Below are 20328 nucleotides of genomic sequence, written 5' to 3' on the forward strand. Positions count from 1 at the left end.
ATATATATATATATATATATATATATATATATATATATATATATATATATTATATATATATATATATATATATATTAACATGTCATGTCGTAATATATAATTTCGTGAAAATCTGAACTTTTTAGTTCTTATTTATTTTGATAAATGGATTTTCATAAATTCAGTATTATAGAATTTTGTGGTGCATCAAATATGTCGTCCGGTATGTATGTCCGGTATGTATGTCCGGTTTCGTGACTGTGTTCGGCAACTGCTGATGAGTTTATTGTCTTAGTCTTTTTTAGTTTTTTTTTCTTACAATTCTTCTAGCAATCTTAACCGCGATTCAGTTCTTTACCTGCCACCAATATAGGATCAGTCATCCGAAACGGTGTTTATGCCCCTCATTTAGCTCTGCCCCAACAAATCATACAAAAGCAATTACAGAGTAAAATGCGAGCCAGTTTCACTCAAGCTCTGGCGAAACGTTAGCTAGTTCGACTCTGTATGTGCAGTTTCTCCAGGTGTTTCTTGAAATTTTTTGTAAGAATTCCCTTTGTTGACATAACCAATGGACATATGGTTCCTTCGTTAAGACGTTAAGATTTGTTTTAGCTTTATAGCCATGTCTTCATATTTTCGCGCTTTCTCAGCTTCCGTAGATTTCAAATTGTGGGTCAGTGGTATGGCAGTATTGTCCCTTTCTGTTCCTGTTTATTAATGAGGAGAATTCTGGTCTGTTGTGAGCGACCGTTGTACCGGACGATCCCAGTATAACAGAAGTGACCGATTTTCGACAAAAGTTCCCATTTCAAGCCCAGTTGCTGACGTATGATTATTTCCAGATTATGCGTTATCGGCTAGTACGCTACACTCACCCATGATGTCTATTGATTCGCCAGTATTGCCACATTTCCTACATTTATCAATGGTGTTGATTTTCAAAATATGTTTTTCATAATTTCTAGTTCTTATTACCTTGTCTAGTATTGCGAGCATAAAACCCTCAGTTTCAGGATAAAGATAGCCCTTATGAAGTCACTTTAGTGATACTGCTTTATTATTATTATTATTATTATTATAATTATTATTATTATTATTATTATTTAATGGCAATGGTGTCATCTGGCGACCCAATTTGTATATATTAGCGTGGCCTAGATCCCAATAGCGAAGATCGTATTTGAATCGCACGGTATATCAATACGATATATCATATTAATCATGACGAAACCGTAGAAAACAACCATTAATTATACAGACCAATAATTGACGGTTCTCGTGCCTGTTATAAAGATGCAAATTAAGCTGCCGATTGGAACGGCGGAAAATGACATCCCGTGTATAACCAGATGTATAATCGTTGGTTATTAACAAGTCATAAGTAAAGAACTGGATTCTGGAGAGCAAGGTTTTTGTATTAATAAAGAACCGATAAGATCGTGGGATTTGGAAAACCCTTTTCTTTTTTGATGAGGTGTATATGATCGCTTTGATTTACTGATAAAGCCGACCCGAGAATGTAATCGAACTGAGGGAATTTCTGTTGACCTCGTAGACTTATTTTCGATGCAGGCTCCACAGATTAGATAATGTTTAGATATTTTTCAAAAGTTTGGACACGTTTAAGTTTGGGAAAATTTAATTTGACCTTGTGAAATTTTGTGTTTGTTATTGTTTGTTAAAAAATAAAACGTATTGGAATTATAACAATAAAATATTTAATGATATAGTCTATTTCAGAAAGGTGATTTCGACGCACATAGTTTAGTTTTAAAGAATATTTATAGGAGCTTCGCCTGGTATGTCACGATATTAATCTTTTACGAGTTGCTTCATGTAAAAAAAAACTATTTTTATGATTTTTTCGAAAATTTCATCAGCAGAGCAAAAGAAAAAAAGGATCTTTGCTGAGAGAGACAATAATTAAAGTCAAAAGTGGGTTTCTGTAGTGCGGTTTGTGTTGTAAAATTGAACCATGAGAACACGCATTTTAAAGTAATCTTAGGCATGACTTTTGAAGTGTTTGAACGCTTCTTTTATCAACTCAGTCAAGACAAAAACCGCATAGCAATGATTTAACTGAGGTAAAACCAAGGAGTTACGAAGAAGTTTTTTTTTATTTCTCGTCAAAAGCAATGTCTGTGGGAGTTAATTAGTTTTAATACACCACCATCTCTCCAAGGCTTATAGTAATATATAAATAAAATAGTTTTAGACGTTTATATGAATCTGATAATAGCAATGGCAAGTCTTCAACTTTTATTACATTTTTTGTATATCTTCAATCTAAATATCATTTCCGGAAACATTATGTTGAAGTAAGTAAAAATATGTTATTTAACATATTTAGGTGACCGATGACATCAACGAATATAAATACCATTCAGTCGGGGTCCCAGATTACTACCTTGAGGTACCCCGGATTTAATGTCGATGCTCTTTGAATGCGTTTCGTTAATAAGCACTTGCTGAGTTTGATCTCATAAGAATGATTTCAGCAGACTCTCAGCACTATCACTCAGACCAATAAATCTTTGTATAGAAACTAGAAGATCATGATAGAACGCAATTGAACGCCCTACTAAAGTCTAGCCCCAAAACTATACGAGTAGAATATTTTCATATCGTTGACAGAATTTTCCAATTGAAGTTCCATCACTTTCTCTAGAATTCTTCGAAGATAGACTATTTCAATTCCGTACAATTTCGCAAAAACAAATATTTTTGATCTCTATTGTATGTCAACTGATTCCGTCTGATGCCAGTAGTAGTTAAGGGTAAGGCAAGCTATCGTTCACGACACATTGAGAAGACTCCGACTTCATCTTTTTTTCCCTTTGAGATATAAATAAAAATGTGTTCTCCTATGTATGTAATTGTTTTAAATTGTTCGTGTTCTGTATTAGGTTTCGGATAAATAGAGTTTACTGTTGTCTGTATTTGTTTTTTATTTATAATTTTATCTATAATGGATAGATTGTAGCCGTTGTTCAGTGCAATTTGTTTAATGATAAAGACACGGTATTGTCGAAACAATTGTCATGTCAAATATATAATTTCGTGAAAATCTGAACTTTTAGTTATTATTTATTTTGTGTTTATTAAATACATTTTTAGCAGTGCCAGAGACGACAGACGTGACGTGGGATGCTTGTATTTTCTACTAGAGTAAAATTTGATTTGGTCCTAATTTGTAAATAATAATCGCCAATAATCAATAATAGTTAACAAATGAATCGTCAATATAATTTATTAATACATTACATGTATTTTGACCGTTGGAGTAGCTGAAGTAGAGACTGTTGTACTTTCTATTACAGACAAGGCTGCAGCTTTGCATTGAGAATGATGGACGTCATGATGGATTTTGTTTAGTGTTAGGTTTTCTTTAATGTTAGATTTTGTTTAATGTTAGGTTTTGTTTGAATTAAAATAAGTTTACACAGTTAATTACAAATCATAAACCAGACCAGAGGTATTTTCTAAATAATTATTTCTAACCTCATTTCCTCTAATTATGTTTTATATATATAAAAAAACTAAAATCTCTTGGTTATCTCTAATACTACATAAAAAAGTATTTTTAAATTAATCTTCATTTATATCTCAGAGGGAAAAAAACGATGTTGTTATGCCGTTTCCACTTGCTGTGTTTTTTTATAATTATACCAAAATAACTCTAGACTCGTAAATGAATTTATATCGTGATATTGATTGAAGCTCCTATAATTACTCTTTAAAACTAAACTAAGTTCGTTGAAACTGGATTAGCCCAAAAAAAATGATTCACCATAATACCCCACCCTTAATATGACGACAAAGAAAAAAAAAGTTCAAACAACAAAGTTTCCTTATCCAGAGTAGATTACGCTAAAACTAATTTTGATACAGGTTAATTTGGAATATTTTTGAAAAAAATCTGTTTTTTCTATTTTACAATCTTGAAAATAATTTCCAGCTTGGCCACCCGGTACATAGTATTAGGAAACCCCAATTTATAGAAATTAAATGATCAATTATAAAAGATTATATCTTATATCTTCCACTGCGTGCTTTATAAAACGATATTCGTTCGTTATTGATCAAATTATATTCAAATACAATCTTTTTCTTATTTTCTCCAAAATGAAGTCGGAGTCTTCTCAATGCGCCGTGAACGATAGCTTGCCTTATCCGTAACGACTACTAGCATCAGCCGGAATCAGTTCACGTACAATATAAATCAAAAACATTTTTTTTGCACATAGTTTATTCCTCTGGCGGAATTGGACGGAATTTCCCATTCTCTCGCTATACGTATTTCTGAAATAGTGTATGGTTCATGCGTTATTTTCGTACTTCCCACTGTATTTCGGTCCCATATCAGTCCTTCACAACTTGTCACACGCGTATGAAGGCATTTTTAAATATAAAATTAATTAACACTCTGTTGCGACACATAAAATAAATTTTAGGATGATGCAGTTTCAATACCTATTCGTTGCAGAGCAATTCAAATAAGCAACAGTTCCATTTTCCGACATTATATAGAAATTCTTAGCATAGGGCAGAAAATAACCTCTCCTAATGGTTTGTGGCCACCGCCACTCAATGATTCAAAACCACTTGGTGGTCAACTTTATATTAAGAAATACTGAGAAGTCAACTAACTCTATTTAGAAATATCTCACAATTCCGAAATGGAATTCTAAATTATGTATTGAAATCGCATTCCAGCTAATAGTAAAGTCCGTATTTCAGTCAATACAGGAATGCCTTTTTCTCATTCGCTATCGTGTTTTAATTTCTTTTTTTTTAATTAAATTTTAATCGTGTCAATGAATGGTATTGGTGTAATGAATATTTTAACAGTTTGTTAAAAAATAACTTTAAAATTTAATGTTTCCTAATTAATTAATAGGTTTACATGCCTATTGTCTCATAAATCAGAAGTGGGATACATCTCGTTCTTTCGCAAGTAAGTAATAAAATATTTAAAAATAATGGCTTGGGTCTGAAAGAAGTGTTTTACTGGAGAGGAATTAATTGGTTTGGGTTTATTACATCGGTTAAAAACCTATTTAATTGTCGCCCCCGAGGTCGTGACAAAATAATTGTTATCTGGATTCGTTTCGTTTTAATTTTCTCTTCGCCTCGCAATGCTTACTTTTCAGAATATTCATGGCGGTCGTTTTTTTTTCTCTCTCGCCGTTTACCCGACCGTGAATGATATCGTTACGTAAGCCTTAGACGGATGCTGTTTTGTTTTGCTCTAATGGCTATCGGGTCGACCGGTTTATTATTGTTCCGCAGATGGATAACATTTCAGTTATTGCAATTGTTATTGTACCGAAACGCCTACCAGTGGATATTCATGTCCGCTTCCACTGAGCCGTATACCTATAGTGTGTCTCAAAGTATAGCGTATTAGATTTTGACGGCCTCTGTCCTAAAAGGATTCAAGGTAGATGTCGACCACGTGTCGGCTGATTTATTAAGAAGTTTAAATAGCAAAAAAACGTTACTGATTCGTAACTGTTTTTATATCGATAAAAAAATTTGTGATTAGTATTTATGAGATTTTCGAAAGCTTTGGCTTTAGACTAATTTTTGAGGTGGGCCTTCTTGCCCCACCCTACCCTATGAATGTTTAATAAGTGGGAAATTCACTAAGCCAGAAGCTTTATGCCATCAAAGAAAAGTTAATGACATGGTTAATAATGGATTTCTGGGAGAACGTCCACTTGAGCTAAGGATGCACAAACTTTTAACCATATTTTCTTTGTTGCCTGGTTGTCTGCGTTTTTCAATCGGGGACACACAAGCTTTAACAAAACAGTTCGTTGCTATTGTTGAAAAAAAAAATCCATATTGGAGAGAAACAAGAATGTGTAATACAAAACATAGATGCGGTATTTTTCAATATACTCAAATTTATTATCTTCAATTAACTAACAAAATATATATCCACGACATCATTTAGATAAACAATAATTTATTTTTTAATATAAGTTTATCAACAAGCGGCATCGTCAATACAGAAGGACAAAAAAAAAGGGCAGTCTAAAATCTAGTTACAAAAGCAGTCGTCAATAGGAAAGGCGCCTAATTAAAAGTCAGAAACAAAATAAAAAACAATAACAATGAACAAACATACATACCAAAACTATTAATAAAAGAAGGACGAGAAACAGATTACAATCAACCAAAAGATGGAAATATATAAAAAATACAGAATCAAAAACATAAAAAGATTAAAACTTAAATTACTTTCTATTTATCGATCTTTAAAAGCTTCAAACTCGTTAAGTCTCTAGCGTACCGCTAAAAAGTAATTCCTTCCAGTTTGACTTAAAACTATTTGTTGATGCACACAGTTTTAATTTATAAAATAGGCGTAAAAAAATCGACAGACGCGAAAAAATGTGGTGAATGAATTAAAAGATTGCCACAACATTTTGCCAACTACGTTTTAGTGATTCTGGACTAATCTATAGCAGTTATCTGCCGAAACAAGTTTTTTTTTTTTCAAAGCAACTTCCACAGAGTACTATATTACTTTTTACAAAACTTTTTTGCTGAGTTAAAATTGTTGACGTTTCGCCAATCATCAAAAACTAACGCAGAAGGAATCCAGAAGTTTTGTAAAAAGTATTTGTTGAGGTATGCCTCAAGGTTCCCTACTGGGGCAACCCTAAAAATTGATTAATATAGATTTAAGAGAACTAACAGAATTATCAGCACTAGATGGATTGATCATTAATCCAACTATATCATCTGTTATGCCCTATGGAAAGGATAGGGATCGCTTGGTGTCTGAATTTAACACACAAGTGGGAGGGTAAAGTCTTGCAGTTTACAAATTGTGCAAAAAATCTTGGCCTTAGCAAGTTGGGCATTATTTACCTTAAATTTGTTTTCTGTTCAAAAAATTAAATTAATATATTGTCCAGTGCTAAGTTATTTTGTGACTTATGTTATGCTATTCCTTTTTCTTAAAAAGCATTATCGCCTTTTTTTTTTAAATTAAGATAAAAAATGCATAACCTACAATCAAAATGCAACCCAGCAAGGTCAGTTTTAAGCCTAGTTTTATTTTTTTGTGTACACTTATAGGCATTTTTCTTTTGCTGTAGTCATTTTATTATTCACACAAACCAAAAATTTAGAACTAATTGTTATTAACTAACCAAAACTAAAAACTAATAATTGTTATGTATTATTTTAAACAAGTTGAACTTTGAACAATTTTTATAAATGCTTTCACATTGTATTTTGTAATTTCTGTAGTTTTATGCTATTTGTGATATTGTTAATTAAACATTGCAGAATAAATGTGTTATTATTTTCAGTCTTATCATCCAAACAATAGTGAACAAGATATGATGATATTTCCTTAGTGAAAACTAGATAAACTTAAAATGAAGCTAGAAGAAGATGTAGCAAGAAATGTTATTCCTAACAAATCTAATTTAAAATGTACCTAATGTAAAATTCAAAAGCTCCTATAAAAAATGTCAGAGCAAGTGCCATCAAGAGAATATAACTCAATATAGAATAATAGAATATAGCTCAACTTAAGTCATATCTTTTTATCAAAAAAAAAACTAACAGTACTTAAAATTATCACGTAGCAATATATCGTTTAATGCTAACGTAATGCAGATGAATTACAATTAAGAATATCCATTGCTTGAAAGAGCAGTCTACAAGACAGTAATATAATTTAAATAACAACTGCCAATAAACTGCAAAATTAAAACTAACCTAGCTAACCTAAATATGAAATTAAATAGAAAGGCGTATTGTAGTATCAAATGAAACTACCAAACTTTTAGAGTCATCATTTCGTTTTAGTTTTACATTGTCTAGATAATGATCAAAATCAATACGATCAACCATTTTCGAAAAACGAACACAAAAAGATCTAATCGCAATCCGTGAAGCTTACACCAGAAGTAACCTATCTGAAGATTCCTCTGAAGAAGGCGGCATTCATCATAACTACGGATAACTCTAAACTGCAAATAGTAATAATTTACTCGATATAGCACTAATTATATGATTCCTTCATCCTCCCTAATACTGTCAATAACATGTTAAATTCCGACTTAGATAACCTTCAGAAAATTTTCGAAGAACATCTGCTTGAAATTAATCCATTCAATGATGATGATGATGATTCCCAGATTTGCAACTCCTTCATCCTCCCTAATACTGTCAATAACCTGTTAAATTCTGACTTAGATAACCTTCAGAAAATTTGTGAAGAACATCTTATAAAAATAAAAAAATTATAATATAATAAAATTTCTTATAAAATTATAAACATTCAAAACAATTTGTTTAGCATCCGAAGATAAATGGATTCGTTTTTTTTATTTGCTGAGGTTGTCATTGGGTTCGACTACCATCTCCGCTTCGTCTTCAAATTCTGCGTTGTTTTTCATGTCTTCTTTTAGCAGGGGGACATCTGCTTCATTCCACGGTCTCCACACTTTAAAGTGGTAAAAAACAGGAACCTTTAAAAAATGTTTAATTGTATGATTCTACTAACTATTTACATGTATTCTTATGACGTACCTTTATCTACCGCGAATATAATCTATATTCTTAAAAAAGACGCGACTCGAAGGAAGCGTTCGAAATTAGATTCGCTAATGCCGCGCAAACATTGATCTAATTTCGTTACATAAAATCGATTGCGTATAAACATTGCAGGCCCACTTCGACCGTACTTTCATTTTTATTGCTCTTATTCCAGCTTGTTTAGAAAGTAGGTGAGTGATACGTACGCGACGCTCAGCTTGTTGCGGGATTCTTCCGAAACGCCTAAAGGCCACCACTGACGCTCGGTTTTTGAGCGCGAGCTGACTGCATTTCGGTTTAGTATTTTGTCACTCCTTCTTCTATCCTCTATGAATGTTGGCGATTCTGTGGGTCTATGCAATCTTGTAGCCCTGAATAAATGTACAGTCGGCATTCCCTGTCTGATATTATTTGGACGCCATGTTCCTCACTTTCACATCATGTATGACTTCGAGTTGCTTTTGCATTCGCTGGATCACGGTATCGTTTGTGACATGATAGGAGTATAATATCCTGAGCATGCGTCGATAGCACCACATTTTAAATGCTTACAAGCGCTTATATTCAGCATCTATGTCTCCAGTACACGGTCTGTTAACCTCTGCAATCTTTGCTATAAAAACTGTATCGTCCGCATATCTTAAATGATTGATGATCTCTACATTGATCTTAATACCTTCCTCTGTTTCACAAAGCAAAATATTTCGTTCTGAATATTAAAATGGTATTTACTCAGTTTGAAAATATAGTGACATATCTGAGGGATGCTGAATCACCACGAGCCTCGGACCATATAATTAATTATTAACCCATTTTGTCCCAGTGGTGAGTGAATGCACCATTACATCGCAGAAAACATACATTGAAAATACTATATTGATTATGCTTTATTTTTTGAAAATATGTACTGGTGCGTGAACGCACCACTGGTTTTATCTGTGAAACAAAACTTTGTTATTGCAAGTCTAGATAAGTCAGCGCATGTAGAATAAACATCCAACAGTTAGCGTGTTCTTTAGTATTAGTTTGTGCCTTGTGCAGTGAACGTTACAGTTCGTAAAATATGGCATATCCGAGGTATTTCACTCAAAAGGAATTAGAGGCGGCTATGGAGGAGATCGTGATGGATGAGGACAATAACAATGAAAATTATACGTATTATTTGGATTTACGTATTCTTATGCACTATAGCATTCCATTCCTTGTAAATTTATGCTAAAAATAACGTAAAAAATATTTACAGAACATATTGACGCGGTCTATACCTTGACTGACGAAGAAGATATGAACGATAACATAAATCTACAAGAGTTTGGGGAAACAACTGATATAGTTGAAACTTTCGAGTTACATACACCGAATGATACAGCTGTCCTTCAACAGTCCTGTAATTCATCAACTACTGAACCTGAATGCGACTCATGAGATGATGAAACCGTGGAATTCAAAAGAAGACGTATGCTTTCTGCAAACGACAGGTTTGCTTCTACTGTCAAATGGAAGAAAGGTCAAATCGAGTACATTCACACACCTATATGCGATGAACTTAGATAATGTAAGGAACTAAAAAATAGGGTTTCTGGAAAAACTCCTCTTGAAATATTTTTTGTTTTTTCCAATATGTACGTATTTATGTACTTGATTCTCGAGGCTGTTTTCACTGGATAGTTCAAAGGGTAAAGGTAATTACCTGTACTCTATCTTACAGGTAAATTTGAAAATAATCATTTTTGTCTTGTGTGCCTGTCGATTAACCACATTCTTCTTCTTGTATTTTTGTGTCCTCTACATACTTCTTCGATACGTCATAAGAATGCAGACAAATATTTAGTAGAATTTTACAATTAAACATTTTTTAAAGGTTCCTGTTTTTAGCACTTTCAAATGTGGAGACCGTAGAATAAAACAGATGTTCCCCTGTTAGAAGAAGACATAGTAAACAATGCAGAATTTGAAGACGAAGTGGCGATGGTAGTCGAACCTCAGCAAATAATAAAACAGATCCATTTGTCTTCGGATGCTAAACAAACAGGCAAAAAGAGGAAAGTGAGAGAAGATGCTGGTACTTCACAAGTTTTTAAAGAGCAACACGCAGATCTAATTAGTAATATAATCTACGACGCTTATAAAATGATTAGTGTTTTAACTCTAGAAGAATTGCAGACTTAAACATTAGTTAGAGCAAAATAGACCAATAGTGTATTTAGACAAAACATGGTTCGACACTCACGACCCAGTAAAAAAAGGATGGTGTGATAACAGTAACAAGTGTGTACTAGACATGGCGTCTTCACTTGGAAAACGCATAATAATTCTTTATGCTGGGTCCAAAAATGGTTGGGTTGCCTGCCAAAAACGTCCAAGATTCAAGTGTGGATTACCATGAAAACATATATTTGAGGACTGGTTTGAAAATAAGCTATCACCAAATACTGTTATCGTGTTGGATAGAAAATTCCCAATACTTCTTCAAATAAAGAATTTCTGTACGAAATTTACATTTTGAAGAAAAAAAAAACTTCTACAATTTTTAAAAATAAAACATTTTAATGAAGACTACAAAATCTAGTGACAAAATTTAGTGATAGTAACATAAACGTAATTTGGCAGCAGGTAGCTAAAATATCTGGTGTAACTGTGACAAACGAGTAATAAAAGAAGAAAATATGTACCGAGAACGACTGGGGGCGGAGTTGATCATTGAACTAGGTGACGACAGCGGCGATAGTGAAGATAGAGCGATGTGATTATAATTATATTTAATATTTCATGCATTAATAATTGTTACCTTGTACTATTTTTTTTTTCTGCATGTTTCACGAATTATGAGTAATAAACAGTAGGCAAGGTTAATCACGGGGTCCATTGTAAAGGCACTATATTTATGGTTGAAGTATAATAGTCTAAATCTAACCGCCCGTTTTCCTAAAACTCGATATTAGGGAAACAGAGACAGTTCCGCAATTAGACGACCTTTCAATAGAAGTTTGGACCCTTCGACCCGTCGCACTAGACATAAATAATGCGAGCTTTATATCGGGACACAAGCGTTTCTATTATTAAGACCCATTATCTGCCCATAACTCTGCCGCACAATAAAACATGGCCGGGGAACAAAGGAAACGAAGCTCTGGAAAATCTTAACTGCATCACCACGTGAGAGCCGCTCGGTTTCTCATTTTAGAACTCTATTAATAGAGAATAGTTCCAGAAGTGGAGCAACTCGATTTCGAATTGAATTCGGTTTTGCAGCTCGAAAGGATCCGTTGCAATTAAACCGGCTTAACGAAGATCGTCTGAACGTTACGTGCTTCTTGATATGAACAAGTCTGACAATCTTGACTAAAATTTCCAATGGCATAATAGAACGGAGAAATAGTCTCCGTACAACAATAAAAGCGATCTTTAGAAGTGGTGGATAATTTGCACCCCTACTACTACATCTCGAAAATTAATCTTTTTTTTTTTTCGTTTTTTCTTCTAATAATTATAAATATAATTTTCAGCCCTTTCCGTAATACCAGGCGTAAAGTGGACCGCTTAATAAATTAAATTAATAAAAAAAAGCTATTCCATATTATTATAACCGAATCATATATTTAGTCTAAAGCTAGAGCTTTCGAAAATCTTATAAATAAAAATAACAAATTTTTGTATCGATAGTCGAAAAATAGTTACTAATCAGTAACTTAACCGGACGTTGATGGTACGCCACTGATTTCTCTTAAAATAAAAACCATTCTTACAAACTCCGATCATTTCTAAAGAAATAAATTTATTAATTTATTTCAATGGGGTTTTCGTTTAAAAAAATAAAAAACTCTTCTCTGAATCTTCATGACAATATCATTGATATGACAGTAGGCAGCGAAATATTCTCATTATTATAAACACTTCGAAAAATCCAAGTACGAATACGAAATACGTAAACCCTGAGGTGTATTTTTGAAATCTTATCATTGTAGTGGGCTGTGCCTGTGAGTATTATTAATTCTGTTATCAAGGTGGCTGTTTGACATTTGTTTGACATCAGATTTTAAATTCCTCGCTTATTACATAGAAGGTTGACTTGAGCAGGTACTGTGAGGACAAATAATCATTTGAAAGGGGTCCACCAGACTGTAACAACTCCAGTAGATTTAAATTATAATAATGAAAATCCTGAAAAGTTGGAAATAATCTGAATATCTCGCGCATCTTGGTATGGAACATTTTGCACGGTTTTCTATTGTACCCATATCATTTTCCACAAGCGCTACTTCCCAGGGTTTTCCCTTTCGTGTTAATCTTTGTTCCACCAGAAAATACCATTTAGAGATGAAGCTAACTTTTCCAGACTGGAATATTCTGAAAATTATTTAATTAATAATAATAATAATAATAATTTTGTTCACGTATTGATATACAATGAAAAGGACACGGTTTAGATGAACAAAATAAGATATTTTGTGCCTCCGCTTTTAAACCTATCTTAAGAAGAAGGTAGCCGCGCTAGGCAGGAAAAATACATATAAAAAAAATAAATACCTAATACGATCTGTGGAAATAGTTTACAGTGGACATTACTTAAATATTTAATGATAATAATACTTCAGCAGGTGGGCGGACAAGGTATTGTTTAGCAATTTAAGAGACTGATCCAATGCATTATATGTTTTAGCCATGTCATATGTAAAGGATATTTGAAAAATTCCAGACGTGTGACGTCGAGGGGTGAGCAGGCCTTTAAATCTTAAATTTAAATTGTGAACGTCCGTGCGAATAGTGTTTGAAAAGATAGCGTGGAGAGTTGAATCTTATAATTTTGTGATAAAGATTACATTTATGGAGATATCGTCGGTTATTCATATTAAGCCATCGGACTTCCTTCAGTTTAATCCCAAAAATGACAGTATATCTGGATTTTTTGAATCCGTTCTGAGGAAGTCGCTGGCAGACATGGGCCATAGACGACATCACATTGGTTAAAACAAGATAAAACTATCCAATCACGATTAGCATTTTAATTGAGTAATAGATTTTTTTAATACATTGTGTAACGTGACCATTAAATCTTAGCTTACTGTCGAGCATAAGCCCAAGGTTTTTTGCACACATTCGGTATTTTTATTTCAACTAGTTGCGATAATCGATCAACATCCACGAGCCTACCAAAGAACATATAGATATATAGATTTTTTTGGATTTAGATGGATTGAATGTTCTAGGGACACTCTGTTAATGATTTCTAGATCATTATTTATGATTTGACAGCTTTCCAAAATCTCCCGAAAATGAGTAATAAAAACATCTGCATACATTTGGGTTTTGCAATGCTGTAAAAAAACTAGCAAACGCGGACGCATATATACAGTATAAAATTGGCCCCAGAATGGAACCTTGAGGCACCCCAGATATTATAGCACGGCAGTCTGATTGCTGTCCATTTAGAACCACTTTTTGTGTACGACCTTGTAAGTAGTTCCCCATAAATTCGACAGCACCCTCATCAAGCCCTATGTATTTTAGAATAGTTAGCAAAGTATAGTGATCCAGGGTAACAAACCCCTTAGAGTAATCCAACATGACCAAGATGGTATATTTGGCTTCGTCAATTGTACGGAATTGGATCGTTTTTCCTGCCAGAAAGACCGAACGACCATAATTATCGTCGTTTTTAGAAGAGCAATTACCAATATTGCTAGAACAAGTACAATATTTAATTAGGACAAATTAAATTAGAACAAAAAATATTCAGATGTTCACAGTTTTGAATACTTCATGACAGCTGTTTCGGTAACACTGTGTTTTTATCAAATATAACTCCAAGGTCAGACAAAATGGTTGAAAGAAAAACGAAGACAATTCAAGAAAAGGGATATACATTGGATTTATGCAATACATTCTGAAATATCTCATAGAATTTGACTTATTCGACAATAGAATCCGAACTGACATATCAAACATTATTCACAAAAATTATCTCAGACAAAAATCCAAGTTAGACAATTTAATAAAACCCACTAAAAAGCAGTCAGCCATTTCAAACTTCTCGAATCATGAATTTTACAATAGATTGATCAATTTTCAACTTTAATTTAAATTGCTCCAGACATATACCAAAGTATACAATCTGATCTCACCGAATTATATCTAAAATAAATCAAAACAGTAATTACCGATTCATGACTTTTTAATGACATGGATAAATACCAACTAATAATCATGAACCCTCAACCTCCAAAGTTATATTCTTTATTTGAATTACACAAACAGAATATGCCAATAAGGCCTGTAGTTTCTTTTGTAAAATTTTAGAATAGAATGCTTCCTTCAAACCTAGATATGCTATCAAAAATTCATTAGAGCTAATTAACAAGGTTAAAGACATAATGATTCCTCCTAAGGCAATTCTAGTTTCATTTGATGTTCAAAACTTATTTTCTGCATTCCACCAATTGACGTAATAAACATAATAGACAATATTCCCACGCAGAGACGAGTTAACCCTATCATAAAACAAGACTTGCTAGATAGTTTAATAGTTTGTTTAGAGCAAAAATTATTTTGAATTTTTTGGTCAATTTTATATTGCTAAAGAAGGAATAATTATGGGAAACCCATTTAGTCCACTGCTTGCAGAATTTTTCATGTACAATTTAGAGAATATCATTCATAAACATCCTCTGAGTAAAGGATTTCTCTGGTGGTATGGACACGTAGATGATGTTTTTGCTTGTTTCACTGGAACCGAAAGACAACTGCAGTCCTTTTGAATCATATTAACTCGATACATAACCGTATAAAATTTACCATAGAAACTTTCTGGACTTAACTATAACTAAACTACAGAACAAGCTAGATTTTTTCATTTACCATAAACCCTTATACACGGACACAATAATACATAAAAACTCAATTCACCCTTACACACACAAAATGTCGGCCTTTTATGCTTTTATCAACAGACTACTTAATGTAACGTTTTCTACAGAAAATTTTGAAAAAGAATTAAATATTATAAAACAAATAGCTGTTAACAATGGTTACGACCCGTCTTTGATAGATAAGATTACAACTAAAAAGCAGTTTCAAATTACTCTGAACTCTATCTATCCCATATTAAATACCGAAAACAATATTTATAAAACAATAAAATGCATAGGAGAACCTAGCAAGAAAATTTCGAAACATCTATGTAAATTTGGTATTAATATTTCTTTTAATACTGAAAGCACCATAGGACATTTTCTCAGAAACAATAAAACTAAATTACGAAAAACTCAAAAATCCGGAGTCTACAAGGATCTTGTCCCAAAATTTATATCGGACAAACAGGTATGGTCTGTTCATAGATATAAGAAAGTGCTTTTGAATTTGATTATCGAACAGTGGTCATTAACATACAATGCAACAAGATTATTACCTAAAGTTTCGGAATTTAAATTCAGGTAAAATTGTGGTCCGTAATAGAAAATAATTTTATACCTACCTGTGCTTAATGATGATAGCCAGAGTGATACTGATATATTATGTGAATAATTTCAAGTAATTTAAGTAGGTAATAAAAATAATTTGGAGGACAATTTCAACATCTAGATTCTACGTTCTAATATATTTTATGCACTGGCGCCCTAATTAACCAAAATATTATTTGTCCATAAACGATCGATTGTTGGGATTCTAATATTTCATAATACGACCAAAAATATAGTGCATTTATTGCATTGACGTTTTAAGTATTTTACGGTATGGTCTGTTCATAGATCTAAGAAAGTTACCAATTGCTTTTGAACACGAACAATTTAAAACAATTACATACATAGGAGAACCCAGTGAAAAAGTTTCAAAACATTTTTCAAAATGTGGTTTAAAAGTAGCTTTCAGAACTAACAACACAATAGGAAATTTTTTAAAAAGCAATAAAACGAAGTGTCCAAAATCTCAAAAATCAGGTGCCTACAGGATGAAATGCGGATCATGTCCTAAAATTTATATTAGACAAACAGGTAGATCCTTCAAGAATCGCATTAACGAACATAAAAGAACGTTTAAAAACAATAGTCCAGATTCTAATTATGCTACACACTTAAACACACACAAAAGCCAAAGTAGAAAATTAAATTTATTGGAAGTCATGGAGATTAACAAAATGAGACATTCAAATGTATTGCTTAACGATCAATTAGATTTGAATACCTCTCCATTATTTAACTTAAATTTTCAGAACAACTTTAATTAAGGTTTTATGGTCATTTTTCGGTATATATAGTGGCAGGTAGTTTGTAAATATTACATATGATAAAGACACGGTGTTGTAGAAACAATTGTCATGTGAATATACATAATTTCGTGAAAATCTGAACTTTCAGTTCTTATTTACTTTATTAAATGGATTTTCATCAAGTAAAAGCCACCTCAGTTCAATAGATAAATTCTGCTCGGCAGAGTGTTCTATAAGGGGCTGCGGTTTTGCAGTAATAGACAGTAGGCAAAGTTAATCACGGGGTCGGTTGTAAAAACACTATATTTCTGGTCGAAGTATACTTTTATAAATAAATAAAAAGTTAGTTCTACTTTTCGATTTGTTCGCATCCAGAATAAATTCTACAGCAATATGAAGTTTTCTTTTTGAAATGGACCCAAAAATCTCCACCCCTTAATTATTGACATTGAGTTAGAAAACGCCCTGGATAAATAAAGTATTACTATAAACAAAACAATTGAATACTTCTGATTTTCCGGAAGGGAGGTCAAAATTTTTGTACTCTACACCCTTGTCTTGTCCCTTACCCATGAATAAATTATTGGATGTTGTTGTAACAATAGCTTTTTGTACCAAAATCTCTTTATCCGTGGAAACACTATAGTCGAAATGGTGTCAACCGGAAAGTTGCGCCTAACCTTAATGTAGTACTGCTACCTTATGCCAAAACGAGTTTACACGCGGTTTTCGCTCAAAACCTCCGAAAGAATACTCACCACGTCAGCAGACGAGCGATTTTGCCGGGTAGCTATCAAAAATTTCCAGTATCATTTTCCCGTTTATCCGTGACCGCTCCAATTTTCATACCCGACGCACAGCTTTCACGCACTGCTTTCCAAACTAAAGATGGATACCGAAATCGTTGATTTCACTCGGTACCGAATTCGAAGCCGACACGCCGCCACCCCCGGGTTTTCCGCGGAAAACGGGCGCGAAATTTAGTCTGTTTGAAGTACTGACGCAGTACTTCAACACTACTAAACTGTGACTGGGGTTCGATCGCACTGCGACCGTGCATATAACGTGAAAAGCGACGACCTTTAATACCGCGTCTGCATTTTAGAAGGAGGTAGAGGAACTCTTAAAGCAACGGTGCAACGCACAAAGACTTGGCGTTGACCGCGTTTACGCGGATGGTTTGAACCCGGCGAACTCTTTTCCTCTCGCCTTCCACTACGGGATTGTTTTACAGACCAAAATAATAGATTGTTATTAAACCGTCTTCGACGAGCGTGCCTTTTCCTAGGTCATCCGTCCATCTTATTTTAGGTATTTCTCAATTTCTTTTATTTTCGCATTTCATAATATAGGAATTAGGTGTTAAATTCAATAATTATGCTTTGTTTACTAAAAATAGAACCAAACATTTATTTCTTACAAACTAGAAAGAATATAAACGAATATACTTACAAAAACAAATAAAATTCATTCAGTCTCTTCGGTGTGAACAATTTTCTGCCTTTTTGTCAATGTATTTTGCGGTATGTTAGTTTGCGTTAAGAAGAAGATTCAGATTCAGATTGCGGGACTCAGCAATCTGCCTGTCTATCACTGCGATCTAGAGGATCTATTGTGACTCACTCCATAACTATACTAGAAGAAACATCCACTTCTGGATTCCTCCTAAGTCGGTTTTTACTGAACCAAACTTGCTGACGTTTCGTCAGTCATCCTGTTGGCTTTTTCTGAGCTTAACTGACTAAACTGACTCGCATTTTACTCTGTACATATTGTTTGAAGGGGTTGAGCTAAATGAGATACAGTCGAAACTCTATATAGCGAAATTGAAGGGACCGCTTTTTTTTTTTTTCGTTAATTTTTTATATATCTACATGTTTTAACATCTACTTGGAAACATTTTACATAAATATTTAAGAACTACATTTAGCGTTTCAAATAATCGGTCATTTTATTTTGAATTTTTTTAGTATGCTAATACGCATCTCGTACTTTGGGTTGTATTTTCACCATTTCTTTGAGAGGGGCATTGTCCCAATGATACTTAAAAAAATTCTGATTATAGGGCTTGTTGAATGGTTGGTTCTTCATCTTCTTCTTCCTCTGGGTGCTCTTTCTCACCCTTTCTTGCTTGTTGTAATATGGCTTCTTCTGTCAAGTCTGCTGTTGTAGGTAAATCATGATCTATACCCGTAAAATCTTGGAACTCCTCACTTGTAAACGTGATTGTTGTTTGAAAATGCTTTATCCACTAGCTTAGTGGCAGATCATCTTCCAAGGCCTGTCCGCATTCTGTGTCGGTAATAAGTCCTGCATGATGATAGGAATGTTGAATTGTTTCTGATGTCACCTCCTTATAAGCTTTACTAATAAAGCTGGCTGCATCTAGCATATTAATGGAAAATTTGCCTTCGGACTCGATCATTTCCATTAAAATGTTGTTCCTGTATCGACTCTTAAGACTTGTGCCCTTTTTTCTTTCGATATAGAGAGTGAAAAATTCGTTATACAGAGTGGATTAATACATAGCTTTGTATCGAGACCTAATAGTACAACAAATTTTGTTCGTAATACAGAGTTTTACGTTATACAGAGTTTCGCTATAGGGAGATTTCACATTAGAATCCGAAAATCGGGAACCAAAAGCTCTCGACACCTTCCATCTAAAATCAAAGAATCAAGATCAAGAATCCCAAGTAGATTTTCTTAGACATTTAAACTCTGTACACCCTAAAATACGTTTTAACATTGAATTAGAAACTAATAATAACTTCCCACTCTTAGATATTCTTATCAATAGAAAATCAGACCTAACATTTTATCATTGTGTTTACAGAAAACCTACGCACACAGACCAACACCTTAATGCAGCTCTCAGTCACTGAATCCAGAGAAAAAACACCTTACCTATGCTCTTCTCTCTAATAATTTCCACATTGAAGATATTAAGCATTCCATCAAAAAATACACTTCACCACAACGTTCCAATAGCAATAAAGCCGAAAGCAATCCCACGCTTCCTTACATTGATAACATCACTGACCACATATGAAAATTTCTAAAGAAATATAACGTCAAAACCAGATTTACCACTGTGTTTATATTATTCATTTAGTTCTGCCCCCCTTCAAAGAATATATAAGCAGGTTCGGATTAAAATGCGAGTTAGTTTCAATTAAGCTCTGACTAACATAGAAATAAAAGTGTCGTCAGCAAACACATTCAAAAATGATTTTTTTAACCCTTATTGTATATCGTTGATATAAACAATCCCAGCTTTATGGCTCCTACTCTTCAGAAAAATTGCTCTGCTAATTTTCTAATTCAAACAATGATCTAGGGGGGTCGAACGCATCTTCAAATTCACAAAAACACTTGATGTTATTGCTTTTTTCATTCACACCAAAAACGCTCTGAAAAGCTCATTCACTGTTTCTCTCTTGTCTTGACAGAATCGGTTTTGAGTGTTTTCTTCCGCTCCCATTGGGTTTAGTCTTGAAAGTAACTTAGTTGCTCTACTGCCTCAATTTGATTATGTTGTATTCGGTAGTGACTTTAATATTGATCTTATTGCT

General features: G+C 33.4%; 1 protein-coding gene across 1 annotated transcript in view; it reads right to left on the reverse strand.

Annotated features, from left to right (window-relative positions):
• LOC132706510 (alpha-1B adrenergic receptor) overlaps nt 1-17762 on the reverse strand; it is a 125335-nt gene extending 107573 nt beyond the window's left edge. The window contains exon 1 of the mRNA XM_060677864.1: nt 17512-17762. The gene's annotated coding sequence lies outside the window, so the exon portion shown is untranslated. The remainder of the gene's footprint in view (nt 1-17511) is intronic.
• Nucleotides 17763-20328: the final 2566 nt, after the last annotated feature.

This window comes from Cylas formicarius, unplaced genomic scaffold (assembly GCF_029955315.1).
Source record: "Cylas formicarius isolate icCylForm1 unplaced genomic scaffold, icCylForm1.1 PGA_scaffold_8__14_contigs__length_24414737, whole genome shotgun sequence".
NCBI lineage: Eukaryota > Metazoa > Arthropoda > Insecta > Coleoptera > Brentidae > Cylas > Cylas formicarius.